General features: G+C 38.8%; 1 protein-coding gene across 6 annotated transcripts in view; it reads left to right on the top strand.

Annotated features, from left to right (window-relative positions):
• The window catches only part of FGD4 (FYVE, RhoGEF and PH domain containing 4), a 243,680-nt gene that overhangs the window by 93,260 nt on the left and 135,399 nt on the right, over positions 1 to 15,021 (top strand). The gene's annotated exons all lie outside the window — the stretch shown is intronic.

The following is a 15,021-nucleotide window of genomic DNA, read 5'->3' as shown; positions in this document are numbered from 1 at the left end:
ACACACTTCTGTTGTATTGATTTTAAGCAGCTTAGTTATACCTGTACAGTTACATGTTGATGTTGAAAAATCAAATAATTATTTTTTAATCTTTAAAAATTTAGTCAAAATTGTAATATGACTTCTGAAAGTGGCAAAAAGACTGTAATTTTAATGGTTTCTCAGAGTGAATTGTACCAGTACTCGAAATATACTCATGGCCACAACGTGTTCAATGTCTTCTTCAAATAAGAAAATGTCTCAGGTCAGGGACATTTGTAGGTTATGATTTTATTCATCATTATTCTGGCCCACGTGACTGGCTTCACATTACTAGCTCATGTTTTGTAATGTGAGGTTTATGCAGTTAATTTTGCAATGCTTTTGCACAAGTTTTGAGGGCTTGAGCATGTGGAGACAATGTGACAGTGCTTTAACAGCAGGCGTATAGGCATAGTGATAAAGGAAAGGGCAAAGCTCGGAGGATCTGCTTCTGTTTCAAGGGCTTCCTTTGTTTTTCTGTTTGAACAGCCCCTTAAAATGTGTGCTGCATATTGTAAGCAGCAGAAGGAGATTTTGGTGCTAACAAATGGATGACTGACATTTTTCTGTGTGGCTAAGAGGTTGGTAGCTCAAACAAGGGACTTCTATATCCTTTGTGAGGCAGCATTGTATATACCCTTCCCCAAAACTGTGCCCTAAAACATAAAAGTGAAAAACAAAAAGAGTGCTGTCTGTACTCTGGATACTTCTTTTGTGTAAGTTTTCCTGTCATTTAAATCATAGTGCCAGGGATATGTGCATCTAGCTGGGTCTGCCATTTTTATTTGATATGGGAAGGAGTTGCAAAGAGAGGATTTGCTAATGCAGCATTAGTTCCTCTAATTGTGCTGTTCTGCTGTCATCTTGGACGTTCATGTCAGTGGGTCAGTGGCTGCCGGGAGAGCTGGAACAGGTCATTGTTAACAGGCCTTACTTTGATTTTCTTTTTCTGATTGTAGAATAAAATTAGATAACCTTGTACTGGTCAAGGACTCATGTTCTTACTTCAGGTTTTCAAGCCTGACTGCTAATTATGGGTTCTTGGTATTTATTGTTGTTGACTTATTGTAGTTAAAATTCTTACCTTCTTTTGTGCTTACTGGGCTATTCTCAAGTTTTTTTAATATGCAAAATCAGATCAGGTACATACTACCTCTAAAAAGCATCTTTTCCACTAACAATAGACATGTATCTGCCTGAAAATTTCCTTAGCAGCATCTGTAAAAAAATTTTAAGTGAATGTTGTATTATTTGGATGAAATTTTCACTCATGAAAACAATTGTTCATAAGCAATATAAGTTTTGAGAGGAAATGAGATAATTTAAAAGCATGTACATTTAGGCTGTTTGTGTTACCTTAATTACCTTGTATCTTAGAAACCTGAAAAGGCCTGTGAGTGAGTGGGTATGAAGTACTAGAGTATTCTGTGTGCCTGGGGTGTGATTGCTCAAGCAGTTGAAGTGAACTGGGCAAATCAGGACACCTCTCAAGTTCCCTAAGTATTCGTGGATTTCCTTACTGTTACGACTGTTACTGAGTTAAAGTTATAAGATTGTGTTTTTTTTTTTTTAAGTGGGTATTTATGCAGAATGTATCCCAGCATTTATAGGTATTGGCAGGCATTTATTTGTTTTCACTTGTAAACATGTTTATTAATATGTTTCTTGGCTGAATTTTTCTGAGTAGTAAACAGTAAAGCCACAGGGTATTCAAAAAGTGTTGAAAAACTTTGGTCCATCAGCCACTGACAAGAAGCCTAGGGTTTTACTTTCTAAAATTGGTGAAGAGGAGTGGGCAGCGGCATAGTCCCTGGAACACTTGTGATTCCTAGTAGGGTGCCTGGGGGACAGGAGTGCACAGTCCCACGATGTGTAGTTCCTTTGAGGGAATGTGGTCTTTGGACCTGGTGTTGCTAATGGGGAGATGTTCACTTCCATTCACAAACATTGTCAGTGGTGACACCTACCACCATAAGTTGAAAATGTCAGGTCAGCTGGGAAGCATTGCTTCCTGGTTCCCACTCTCCCTGTCTCTGAAGGTGGCGGGAGGTGCTAGATTCAGTGCTTTCTGACCCTTCTTCCAACTTCTCAATGGCATGAGGCTTTTCAGTCTCCTTCAATACAACTTAAGATTTTACTAAATGGAAAATTTAGCTTTATGTTTGTAAATATGTAAAGCAACCCTTATTCCGAGTTATTTCTTATAAGGGTATTATTCTATAGATAAAAAATTGGAAACTGAATAAAGTACCTGGAATGATTCAAATCCATAGCAATCTGAGTAGATGGCATCTCAATCCACCACTGATGCAGTATGAACAGTCAAGTCTTTCTGCTTCTTTGACACTTTATGCTGGAAGGCTGCCTGACAACTATTTCAAGTAGACCACAGAGCTCATAAACATCAGTTAAATTCTTACATTTTTCTTATTACCACATTCAGTCTCACTTATAAATTGACTCTGTCTTTTGCTTTTGAGATACTGATTTATAATCTGTTTTTGCTGTTAACTGTTTTTGGCCATGATGGTCCATTTGGCCCTTGGACAGACGATGGAGCGCTAGGGATTTGAAGGGAAGAAGAACCGGCTTATGCTGTCATCACTGATGCTGCTTTGTTCTCATGTTCCTGGTAATATTGAAGCCATTTGCATAAAAATGTGACTTTTTAAAATAGATGTACTGAAAATTGCCTTCTTTTGCCCTCTCCCACAATTCCATATCGTCATGGTTTCAAGAAGTGCTTAGAATGAGTTGTTAACATTGTGCCTCAGTACAGTTTAGCATTGCTGTGTTAGATATAGAGCTGCAGGGTGTGATGTCTGTAAAATGTGCACATGAAAGATGTAAACTCACCCAAAAGCTGTGCTCAAAGGTGCTTCCATTTGGCAGGACTTTTCTTCCTGTGAATGTGCCATATAGTTGATTATCATCAGTTTCTTCTGAGCTATTTCTTCTGTTTTTATAACTGCTTCTATGCTTCTGTAAAGTAAAAAGGCAAACTTTCTGTACATTGGCAGTGCATGGATCTATGTAGGCAGAAGCAGATCCTTGGAACAGTTTTGTGTAATATACTCATGCCTTTCTCATTCAGTTGTCGCCACTTAAAGCCCAGTGATGACTTGATGGAGTTGTATGAAAGTATCTAGGGATACCTTATCTGAAAAAACTTCCATAGTTTTACAGATAACCCTAATCTGTGGGGGCTACATTGTTCTTTTGTAATAAAAGTGTTGACTTACCAACTTCCCCTGTAAGTAGTTGTTTCCTTCTTCCCTGTTTGCTTAATTCCTGTGTTGTTTTTAAATTTTTGCCAATTTCCTGGCCCTGACCCCACATTCATGAATTATGAGGCAAGATGTATTTCCATAAGGCAAGCAGATGAAATCTGTTAGATTTTTTAGATCCCTATTATACATTGCTAGATGTTTATTTTCACGTAATTTAAAGACTAGATCTGTCAGAAGAATTTGAGGCCCATAAGAATTAAGCAGCCTGTCCAGAGTCACAGAACTTGAGTTGCAAAAACAGCTAATGTTGACTATCGCGTGTTGAGTACAAAGATACGGGCAAAGCCAACTTACTTCCTACATTGTTAGCTTCATGAGGAGCAGAACATTGGGGTATCACCCTAAACTCTCACAGATACAGTTTTCAATGTGCCCAAAGAGGGGCAACTTTGAAAGATAATTCCCTCGATAATCAAGGTCATAAGAAATATATATTTTCATAAATGCCTAAACGTTAGAAAAAAAAAAAGTAACTGCCAGGTCAACTAGATGTTTGTGTTTCTTAGTTTGCAGATTCTTGCCCTTGTATCTGTGTTTATAGTCGTAAACTCATGATCAGGATGTTGCTTGGTGATTTTGGAGCCCAGAGTGGGTGGGGGTGGAGCACTGAGGAAGGACAGCCTGAGGGCAAATACCATTCCATCCCAGGGCCCAGTTGTCACCTGGTTAGCATATTTCTGTTCCGAGTTAATGCACTTTCTTCTGTGGACATTGGTGGAGACATAAAACCTGTTTGCTTATCTGGCCTCCTCCTGCTCTGTTGTGCTCACCCCACCCACCTGCTTCACCTTGCTCAGGATCCCCCTACTGTCCACTGAGACATTGCTTCTTTGGCTCTGTTACTGTTATCATTCACTTATCACATGTTTATTGAACATTTACTCTGTGCTGGGCAGTGTTGCAGGTGTGGAGGATAGGACGTGGAACACAATGGTCAGTTTCTTTCGTGGACTTACGTAATACAGAAGGAGACAGATAATACACAGTTAAAATAAATGAACAGTGTGATTTTGAATAATGACGAGTATGTGAAGACAAAATGTAATGTGTTAAGGGATTTTAGGGCAACAAATTTTATGTTGAGTGGAGGAGATCTCATATAAGCTGAGTCACAAATGATAAGCCACCAGGTTGATCCAGGAAAGCTAGGAATGTGTTGTTATCCCCACTTTATTCCCATGGAAATTGAGGAAAGCCTGTCATCAGGACCATTCCTTGTTGACCTGGTGCTGCAAAACCATACCACTTGTCTTTTCTTTCAGGACTTAATGTTGACTATATGCTCTTTTCCAAAGTCAGAATTTAATGGGAGAGCATAGGAAGTAGTGTCTACTTCAGTACAATGGCTAAGAACACAAGCAGACCTAGATTAGTCCCATCTCACATACTGTCTACTCTGGAGGTCTCTAGGCAAGTTACTTAAACCTGTCTCCCCATTTGTTAGAACTTCTGGAGTTATTGTGGATATAAAAGAGATAATATTAAAAAACCATTCGGTTCTCTAAGGGGCTTCAGTAATAATCCCATGAATATTAAAATAATTTTCTATGGTTGGTAGTGAGAACCTAGGAGTACTATTAGCCTTCTCTCTATAGGATAATTTTTCTTTGATCTCTTCATTCCCCTCTCATCCCTTACATTCATTTATTTTAACAAAAGCTTTAAAAAAAAAAACCCTTTATTGAGGCATGATTGACGTACAAAAAACTGTATGTACTTAATGTGTGTAACTTCAAGAGCTTTGAAGATAAGTATACACTTATAAGGGGCTTCCCAGGTGGCAGTAGAGGTAAAAAACCCACCTGAATGCAGGAGATGTAAGAGACATGGGTTCGACCCCTGGGTTGGGAAGATCTCCTGGAAGAGGGTATGACAACCCACTCCAGTACCCTTGTCTGGAAAGTCCCATGGACAGAGGAGCCTGGCAGGCTGCAGTCTATTGGGTTGCAAAGAGTCGAACACAACTGAAGTGACCTAGCACCCGTGCACGTGTACACGTGTGAAACCATCACTGCAATCTATGCCATGATGTATTCATCACTTCCAAAAGAAGACTTTTTGCACATCCACCTCTCCTTGCTAGATTCTGCATAAAGAACATGATTGGACATGTTCTCACAGGTCTGTGCTCACCTGGTACTCGACTAACAGTCTGTTAACCAGTCAGTTGCATTCAGTATGATTGGTGACACAGTGCAGGAGTGGTGTGGGAGACAGAGGAACAGGTGGTCGACTGTACAGGTAACGTGGGCTTGGAATTCTAGTCTGCAGCAGCAAATGCAGGGAGGCGTGCTGGTGGCTGAGTGTAGAATTTGAGCTATGTACTGTAGGACAGGATTTGAGAATGGAAACCTTGGTTTGCATAGAAGTTTTTTACTGTATCCTATAAAGAATGAGGAACCTTTGAATAGTTTTAAACATCTGAGGAATAAATCTTCAATTTTGTCATCTAAAAAGATAACTGGTAGTTAAAATGATGAAAACATTGGAGAGAACAACTTCCAAGGCAGCCTGAGTTCTTCTTTTTTTCATCTTCATCTTCATCCATACCAGGCAAGATTTTTCTTATGTTGTCATTACCACCACAATATAATTTGGACTCGCATAGAGTCCAAAAAGTCCCTGAGAATTCCTTTAGGAGGGTATAACTTTGGAGATCAACTCTCTCATTAAGTCCAATCCAGCATGTGTTCCCTCCCCCCGGCCCCACACAGGGTTGGAATAGATTGCTGCTGTTTTGCTTGGGCACCAGATGAAATAATTCCTTCTGTATTCAGGGGTCATGCTGCATGCAGTAAGAGGAAGCAGCAGGCTCATGATCTCTCAGTCTGACTCCCACAACAGAGACCATGAGCATTGTTGCCTTTAACTGCCGCACCTGTGTTTGTGTGCTTTCTGGTACAGGTGTTTTCTATTTGCAAAACATATAGTTCAGTTCAAGCCAGTTTAAATGCACTTACAGTACAACTGCTGTAACTGCAGTACCAACTTTTTGTGTTTTCTATATGTCAGACCGTGCAGAATACATTTATCATCTCATTTAACCTTTATTAAACATTTGAAATAACTGGAATTTATCTTTATTGAATAAATAAAACTGTTCCTATTAGCTACATACTATTTTCAAGTTCACTAATAATTAAATGATTAACTGGGATTAAAACCTTGATCGGTTCAACTTCAATCCTATAATCTTAGCTATTATGCTCAGTTTCAATTAGAAAGCCATTGCATTAACCTAGACAGAAAAATATAACAAATGTTATGATACCAGTGCTGTAGAAACAAGATTCCAAAGAGATAAAGGGAGAGAATAAATGACTACTGTGTTTAAGAAGTCTTTAAATCGTTATCTAGGAACATGAACAGATATTCAATAAAGGAAGAAATACAAATGCCTAATACATGAGGAAAAAAAGTTTTGTATAGGTACATCCCAGGTGACCCAGTGGGTAAAGAATCCACCTACAATGCAGGAGACACAGGAGATGCGGGTTTGATCACTGGTTTGGGAAGATTCCCTGGAGGAGGAAATGGCAACCCACTCCAGTGTTCTTGCCTAGAAAATTGCATGGACTGAGGAGCCTGGCAGGCTACACTTCATGGGGTCGCAAAGAATCGGACACAACTGTGCTACTAAGCTAACTAAATATCTAACATGAACAGATACTTCAAAAAGGAGGAAACACAAATGCCTGATATATGGGAAAAAAAGTTTTATATAACTGGCAGTCAAAAAAATATACAAAATAAATATTCTTTTATTACATTGGCAAAAAATTTACTGAATGGTTGTATTTTCCATTGGCACCCCCATATGCTTCAATAACAATGTAACTTCAGATTACAGTATGCATTGATTTAACTTTTGGGGAAACAATGTAGTAATATATTTTATCTTAACTAGAGAACCCTTTGTGGCAAGGAATAGAAGAAAATATAACTCAAGAGAAAAGAGGGGTGTATAGAAAAAATAAAAGGCGTCTCCAGGAGCCAAGGGGCAGTAAATTCATCTAGGCCTCAGAGGAGCCTGCAAACAGGACTGTTACAACTCCCTGTTCTTCAGAATAACCCCTTCCGCATTTCTGTGTGCATGGCAAAAACAAACAAACAAACAAACAAAAAAACCCAAAACAAAACATGGCTATTGCAAATCTTGATTATACCACTTCGTAGTACCAGTGCCTGGTAGAAACACAGAAGTTCCAATTACTGATACCTTGGACTTAGACTCTGATGGGCTAAGCTTTGGTCAGCACTTACCTTTGGTCCCATCAGATGTGATCATAGAATACAAGGTCACTTGGCTTAGCTACCTACTCAGAAAGTTCTGTGAAACAGAACTCTAAGCGGGGTAAAGTAAGCAAATAGAAGAACACACTTTTTGTTACTTGTATCAACAGAGCTAAGGATGTTCATGTTCTTTGACCTCACAGTCCCAATTTTAGAAATCTGCCAGTAGGAAGTTACTGAGTGATCTAGTGAATCATTTATCACATCACATCACATTCTCTGGTGGGAATGGGAAGAAATGGGAAACCACTAACATGTTCAAAAATAGGAAAATGGTTAATGACTCTTCATGAGATTGTAGGTTATGCAAATATTAAAGACATGTTTTCTAAACATGTAAGAAGATACAATGAAATGTAAATTATGTTGTGTACGCTGTACAAGGTTGCATTTTATATAATACATAGAAAAAAATACTAGAGGGAATTACACCAAACACTAGATTTTAGAATCACTTTTGTTGTATTTATAATTTTTCTTTAGATTTTAAATGATTTACAGTGGCCATATAATATTATACTTATAAAAAATACTCAAAAAAGCAAATTATAATCTGGCAGGAAAGATAAACTTGTCCTAGGTTAAGTAATAGTAACTAAGCTAATATGTAGTAGTGTTACAAATTGTATAATAAAAACTTATGGATGGATTTAATAATAAATTTTTAAAAAGTAGAATGCACTGTTCAAAAGCTTTTTCCTATCACTGGTACTACTCAAATAGAAATTAGATAAACATTGATAAGAGATACTACGGAATAGGTTCATCTATCAGGTATGAAGAATTAGATGACCTCTAAAGTCCTTTTCAACCCCTGTGTTAGAAAAAGTGATTTACTTTGGAATGATTATTTTTAAAAATTCAATTAGATATTAGGGGAAGGTATGCAAAGCAAGTAGCTTTTGTGAAAGAGATATGAAATTGTAATAGAGGGGCTGCCAGAGTCTGTGGGATAAAGCATGAGGCAATGAATTTGAGTCACATCTTGAAAGAGGTGATAGGCTAGGATTGGATTATGTGAAAGTTCTTTTAAGGTCTACAGTGATTGATACTAAGGCAGATTTAAGATTCTACCAGGCATTTATGGATAAGGGAGAGTACCCAAGTTGGCTTGACAAATGGGAGAGCATTTTTCTTGTTCATCCTCTACTGACTGAGTGAAGTGGTACAGAACTGAAATTGAAAAAGAGAGCAATCAGAACACCCAGCATCTGGGTCTTTTCCAGTTAGTTGGCTCTTTGCATAAGGTGGCCAAAGTATTGGAGTTTTAGCTTTACCATCAGTCCTTCCAATGAATATTCAGGTTGATTTCCTTTAGGATTGCCTGGTTTGATCTCCTTGCAGTCCAAGGAGACAAGAGTCTTGTCTCAAGAGTCTTGTCTAGTACCACAATTCAAAAATGTAAGTTCTTCAGCACTATGACTACTGGAAAAACCATAGCTTTGACTATAAGGATCTTTATTGACAAAATAATATCTCTGCTTTTTAATGCACTGTCTAGATTTGTCGTAATTTTTCTTCCAAGGAGCAAGCGTCCATGGCTGCAGTCACCATCCACAGTGATTTTGGAGCCCAAGAAAATAAAATCTGTCACTGTTTCCATTCCCCCCCTACCCTATCTATTTGCCATGAAGTTATGTGACCGGATGCCATGATCTTAATTTTTTGAATGTTGAGTTTCAAGCCAGCTTTTTCACTGTCCTCTTTGACCTTTATCAAGAGCTCTTTAGTTCCTCTTCTCTTTCTGCCATTAGAATGGTATCTGCATATCCAAGGTTGTTGATATTTGTCCCAGCAATCTTGATTCCAGTTTGTGATTCATCCAACCTGGCATTTCACATTGGGTAGTGTGCATATAGGACTTCCTCAGTGGCTCAGTCATAAAGAATCTACCTGCAATGCAAAGATGCAGGTTTGATTCCTGGGCGGGAAAGATCTCCTTAATGAGGGCATGGCAATCCACTCCAGTATCCTTGCCTGGAGACTCCCATGGACAGAGGAGCTTGGAAGGCTACTATCCATAGGGTTCCAAAGAGTTGGACAGGACTAAAGCGACTGAGCACTCATGCAGTCTGCATAAGTTAAATAAACAGGGTAACAATATACAGCCTTGACGTACTCCTTTCCCAGTTTGGAACCAGTCTGTTGTTCTATGTCTGGTTGTGACTGTTGCTTCTTGACCTGCATGCAGGTTTCTCAGGAGGCAGGTAAGGTGGTTTGGTATTCCCATCCCTTTAAGAATTTTCCATAGTTCGTTGTGACCCACACAGTCAAAGGCTTTAGAGTAGTCAGTGAAGCAGTAGATGATTTTTCTGGAATTTTCTTGCTTTTTCTATGATCCAATGGACGTTGGCAATTTGATCTCTGGTTCCTCTGCCTTTTCTAAATCCAGCTTGTACATCTGGAAGTTCTCAGTTCACATACTGTTGAAACCTAGCTTGAAGGATTTTTAGCGTTACCTTGCTAGTATGTGATGTGAGCACAATTGTACAGTGGTTTGAACATTCTTTGGCATTGCCTTTCTTTGGGATTATAATGAAAACTGACCTTTTTGCAGTCCTGTGGCCACTACTGAGTTTTCCAAATTTGCTGACATGTTCAGTGCAGCACTTTAATAACATCATCTTTTAGGATTGAAAATGGCTCAGCTAGAATTCCGTCACCTCTGTTAACTTTGTTCGTAGTAATGCTTGACTAAGGATTACTTGACTTCACACTCCAGGATGTCTGTCTCTAGAATCGGGGTTAATATCATTAGCATTTTCTGTTTGTACATAATATGCAAGATTTTTTAGATACCATCCTGGTTAATAAAGGTAATCTACTGTAAGCATATATGCTTGCTTACATTGATGTACGTCATAACTACAAGTTATGTAAATTATAAAGTGATATTTTATTTATTTTTTAAGTTCTTATGTGAAATTTATTTTATTATTCTGAATATGAAAGTGAAAGTAGAATCGCTCAGTCGTGTCTGACTCTTTGCGACCCCATGGACTGTAGCCTACAACACTCCTCCATCCATGGGATTTTCCATGCAAGAGTACCGGAGTGGGTTGCCATTTCCTTCTCCATAAAGTCATATTTTAGTATGAACTCTTACATTTAAAATATAATAATGTTTATCTTAATAGAAAAAAAAATCTCATTTCAAATTCCAGGAGAATTATTAGACAATTCTAGTAGAAAGTTTTAGGTATAGCAAAACTTTAATCCATTATTTAAATGAAAAAAAGAATAGGAAACTTATCATTTTAGTTTGAGATGATAATTTATCTAATGAATAGAGATCTGTGACATAATACTGGGACCTTTATTATATAATACTATAAGAGGCCTGGAAATTACCCTAATTTAAATTGGGCAAGTTCAAGTCAGTATTTTTTTGTGAGTAGCCCCAAAATTACTTAAATGTTTAGTAAGCTTCTTTATTAACTCATTCAAATAAGCAAATATTGTGTGGCCCCTAAATACTTTGAGCTGACCTTATCTTGGGGGAAGGACTATATTTATAAAAAATAACTTATTAAACTATTAGATTTCTTCTAATTTTCTCCTTTTCCAAATAACATTATATAGTCATTTTTATGTGTATACTTGGTTTAGGATAGCTCACCCAAGTGGCAAAGGTAGATAATGTAAAGTTTTCTGGTATTTGATATGCATTACTGTTTTGCCTTCTCAGTGCCTGTTTCATTTTCAGTTCAGTTCAGTAACTCAGTCATTTCCAACTCTTTGCGACCCCATGGACTGCAACATGCCAGGCCTCCCTGTCTATCACCAACTCCTGGAGTTTACCTAAACTCACGTCCATCGAGTCGGTGATGCCATCTAGCCATCTCATCCTCTGTCGTCCCCGTCTCCACCTGCCCCCAATCCCTCCCAGCATCAGGGTCTTTTCCAGTGAGTCAACTCTTCGCATGAGGTGGCCAAAGTATTGGAGTTTCAGCCTCAGCATCAATCCTTCCAATGAACACCCAGGACTGGTCTCCTTTAGGATGGACTGGTTGGATCTCCTTGCAGTCCAAGAGACTCTCAAGAGTCTTCTCCAACACCACAGTTCAAAAGCATCAATTCTTCGGCGCTCAGCTTTCTTCACAGTCCAACTCTCACATCCATACATGACCACTGGAAAAACCATAGCCTTGACTAGACGGACCATTGTTGGCAAAGTAATCTCTCTGCTTTTTAATATACTGTCTAGGTTGGTCATAACTTCCCTTCCAAGGAGTAAGTGTCTTTTTTAATTTCATGGCTGCAGTCACCATCTGCAGTGATTTTGGAGCCCCCAAAAATAAAGTCAGCCATTGTTTCCACTGTTCCCCATCTATTTACCATCAAGTGATGGGACTGGATGCCGTGATCTTAGTTTTCTGAATGTTGAGCTTTAAACTAACTTTTTCACTCTCCTCTTTCACTTTCCTCAAAAGGCTCTTTAGTTCTTCACTTTTTGCCATACTGGTGGTATCATCTGCATATGTGAGGTTATTGATATTTCTCCCAGCAATCTTGATTCCAGCTTGTGCTTCATCCATCCCAACATTTCTCATGATGTACTCTGCATATAAGTTGCAATATACAGCCTTGATGTACTCCTTTTCCTATTTGGAACCAGTCTGTTGTTCCATGTCCAGTTCTAACTGTTGCTTCCTGACCTGCATACAGATTTCTCAAGAGGCAGGTCAGGTGGTCTGGTATTCCCATCTCTTTCAGAATTTTCCACAATATATTGTGATCCACATAGTGAAAAGCTTTGGCATAGTCAATAAAGCAGAAATAGGTGTTTTTCTGAAACTCTCTTGCTTTTTCGATGATCCAGTGGATGTTGGCAATTTGATCTCTGGTTCCTCTGCCTTTTCTAAAACCTACTCGAACATCTGAAAGTTCATGGTTCACGTATTGCTGAAGCCTGGCTTGGAGAATTTTGAGCATTTACTAGCATGTGAGATGCGTACAATTGTGTGTTAGTTTGAGCATTCTTTGGCATTGCCTTTCTTTGGGATTGGAATGAAAACTGACCTTTTCTAGTCCTGTGGCCACTGCTGAGTTTTCCAAATTTGCTGGCATATTGAGTGCAGCACTTTCACAGCATCATCTTTCAGGATTTCAAATAGCTCAACTGGAATTCCGTCACCTCCACTAGCTTTGTTCGTAGTGATGATTTCTAAGGCCGACTTGACTCCACATTTCAGGATGTCTGGCTCTGGGTGAGTGATCACACCATTGTGATTATCTGGGTCATGAAGATCTTTTTTGTACAGTTCTGTGTATTCTTGCCACCTCTTCTTAATCTCTTCTGCTTCTGTTAGCTCCATACCATTTCTGTCCTTTATTGAGCCCATCTTTGCATGAAATGTTCCCTTGGTATCTCTAATTTTCCGGAAGAGATCTGTAGTCTTCCCCATTTTACTATTTTCCTCTGTTTCTTTGCACGGATCATTGAGGAAGGCTTTCTTATCTCCCCTTGATAGTCTTTCGAACTGTGCATTCAAATGCATATATCTTTCCTTTTCTCCTTTGCCTTTTGCTTCTCTTCTTTTCACAGCTATTTATAACGCCTCCTCAGACAGCTATTTTGCTTTTTTGCATTTTTTTTTGGGGGGGGGGGCGTGTCTTGCTCGCTGTCTCCTGAACAATGTCACGAACCTCCATTCATAGTTCATCAGGTACTCTGTCTATCAGATCTAGTCCCTTATATCTATTTCTCAATTCCACTGTATAATCATAACAGATTTGAGTTAGGTCATACCTGAATGGTCTAGTGGTTTTCCCCACTTTCTTCAATTTAAGTCTGAATTTGGGAATAAGGAGTTCATGATGTAAGCCACAGTCAGTTCCCGGTCTTGTTTTTGTTGACTGTATAGATCTTCTCCATCTTTGGCTGAAAAGAATATAATCAATATGATTTCAGTGTTGGCCACCTGGTGATGTCCATGTGTAGAGTCTTCTCTTGTGTTGTTGGAAGAGGGTGTTTGCTATGACCAGTGCGTTCTCTTGGCAAAACTCTATTAGCCTTTGCTGTGCTTCATTCTGTATTCTGAAGCCAAATTTGCCTGTTACTCCATGTGTTTCCTGGCATCCTACTTTTGCATTCCAGTCCCCTATAATGAAAATTACATCTTTTTTGGGTGTTAGTTCTGAAAGGTCTTATAGGTCTTCATAGAACCGTTCAGCTTCAGCTTCTTCAGCATTACTATTCGGGGCATAGACTTGGATTATCATGATATTGAATGGTTTGACTTGGAAACGAACAGAGATCATTCTGTCATTTTTGAGGTTGCATCCAAGTACTGCATTTCGGACTCTGGTTGACTATGATGGTTACTCCATTTCTTCTAAAGAATTCTTGCCCACAGTAGTAGATATTATGGTCATCTGAGTTAAAGTTACCCATTCCGGTCCATTTTAGTTCCCTGATTCCTAAAATGTCGACTTTCACTCTTGCCATCTCCTGTTTGACCACTTCCAATTTACCTTGACTCATGGATCTAACATTCCAGGTTCCTGTGCAATATTGTTCTTTACAGCATCAGACCTTGCTTGTATCACCAGTCACATCCACAACTGGGTGTTGTTTTTGCTTTGGCTCCGTCCTTTCTTTCTTTCTGGAATTATTTCTCCACTGATCTCCAGTAGCATATTGGGCACCTACTGACCTGGGGAGTTCATCTTTCATGTCCTATTATTTTGCCTTTTCATAGTGTTCATTGGGTTCTTAATGCAAGAATACTTAAGTGGCTTGCCATTCCCTTCTCCAGTGGACCGTGTTTTGTCAGAACTCTCTACCATGACCCGGCCATCTTGGGTGGCCCTACACGGCATGGCTTAGTTTCGTTGAGTTAGACAAGGCTGTGGTCCGTGTGATCAGATTGGCTAGTTTTCTGTGATCGTGGTTTCAATCTGTCTGCCCTGTGATGCCCTCTTTCAACACCTACTATCTTACTGGGGTTTCCCTTACCTTGGATGTGGGGTATCTCTTCATGGCCTCTGCTCCTGACCTTGGATGTGGGGTATCTCCTCATAGCCTCCGCTCCTGACCTTGAACGTGGGGTATCTCCTTTTGGCCGCTTGCTGCTCCAGTATTTGAGATAACAGTTTCTTTAGCATGAATCTTATAATTTAAAAGCATTTAACCCAGTGATAAAAAATGGTATTATTTAAATTTTTATCTTTTATTATGATGACATTCTGTTTCAAATATTTATTTACCAATATTATCACCACAGTTACTTTTAGATGAAAATAGAATCATGGAATTTTCTTAATTTTTCATCATCATAATTGTTATCCTTGTTGGATAGTGTTGGGTAGTCTTCATATCTAGACTGATATAGAGAATGTGATTAAAATTTTGGAAAAATTCAAGTTAAAATTGTTCTGGAGATTTTTATTTTCCAAATTAGTGTATTTCCTT

Source organism: Bos taurus, chromosome 5 (assembly GCF_002263795.3).
Source record: "Bos taurus isolate L1 Dominette 01449 registration number 42190680 breed Hereford chromosome 5, ARS-UCD2.0, whole genome shotgun sequence".
Lineage (NCBI taxonomy): Eukaryota > Metazoa > Chordata > Mammalia > Artiodactyla > Bovidae > Bos > Bos taurus.
This window is presented reverse-complemented; position numbering and strand designations above follow the sequence as displayed.